The sequence below is a fragment of the Plecotus auritus genome, assembly GCF_963455305.1.
Source record: "Plecotus auritus genome assembly, chromosome: 7".
Lineage (NCBI taxonomy): Eukaryota > Metazoa > Chordata > Mammalia > Chiroptera > Vespertilionidae > Plecotus > Plecotus auritus.
In genome coordinates, this window is record NC_137774.1 from 103,614,737 (window position 1) to 103,615,884 (window position 1,148).

A 1,148-nucleotide genomic window follows, 5' to 3' on the forward strand; every position below is an offset into this window, starting at 1 on the left:
TAACTTGCCCAAAGTCGCTTTAAATTTGTGTCAACTCACCATCCAAGGATTTAAACTCAGATCTCTTGGGCTGCAAAGGCCCTCTAAGTATTCTCCAAAGACTCTTAAATCCCAAGGTGAATACAATCAGAGCCTACTTATCTTCTCCCTGGCAAGGTAAGGAGAGGCAAGAAAGGTGAGTTGACTTCTTTAAATTGGGTCTTCAGTGATTCTCTGGCATCGATGTGGCTCTTCTTGTGTCTCTCCGAGTTTTCATTAGTAGGAAACAGAAGTCAAGAGATGTAAATTTGCTTTCCCTCCCTTTCTCCACCATTATGGTGTATGTGGTTAACTCTGTTCCTTTCTAAGTCTTCTCACAGAACTTCCAGGATCAAGTAATTTCCGGCCATGAAGATGGTAGCCACAATGAAGAAGGTGGCTATAGAAGATGTCAATGTTACTTTTGAAGATCAATAAAAGATACACAAATTTGTACAAATGCAAGTAGAATCACAGAGCTGAAGGAAGAAATAGATATAAAAAGGAAACAACATCAAAATTTAGAAGATGTTTGTGAGGACATCATGCTTAGAGATGATGACTGCCAAATAATGCCTCATCAAATTGGAGCTATTTTCAGTAGACAGTCTCAAAAAGAAACACAAGAAATGTTAGAAGCAAAGAAAATTTTGCAAGAAATAGACACCTTAGCATCCAGAGTGGAATCAATTCAGCAGGTATTGGCAGATTTGAAAGTTCAGTTATATGCAAAATTTGGGAGCAACATAAACCTTGAAGCTGATGAAAGTTAAACATTTTATAATATTTTATAAAATTTGTTTAATAAACTTGAAAATTGTTTAAGTGATAATTTCCATTCTTCAAATGATATAAAAAGCAAAACTTTAAGATATTTATTTATTTAATGAAAACTTGCCTATTTTCATGTCTTGTTAATTTATTTTATATTTTTAAAAGAAGACAATATTCATCTATGTATTTTGAATAACAATTATATCAAGTGTAGGGGTTTTATGTCATGTTATTAAAATCAGTTAAGAAAAAAAATTACTGGCCAAAAAACAAAAGCAGAATTGTCCCGTTCCTCAATGGATTCAGATGAAATCTGGTAATAAAATCAGGTACAATTCCAAAAGGAGACATTGGAG

The 1,148-nt window shown here is 33.5% G+C and overlaps 1 pseudogene across 1 annotated transcript; it reads left to right on the forward strand.

The window, feature by feature from the left end:
• Positions 1 to 393: 393 nt before the first annotated feature.
• Positions 394 to 791, forward strand: LOC308253044 (prefoldin subunit 4-like; annotated as a pseudogene). Its single transcript has one exon. The product of its transcript is annotated as a prefoldin subunit 4-like (transcript).
• Positions 792 to 1,148: the final 357 nt, after the last annotated feature.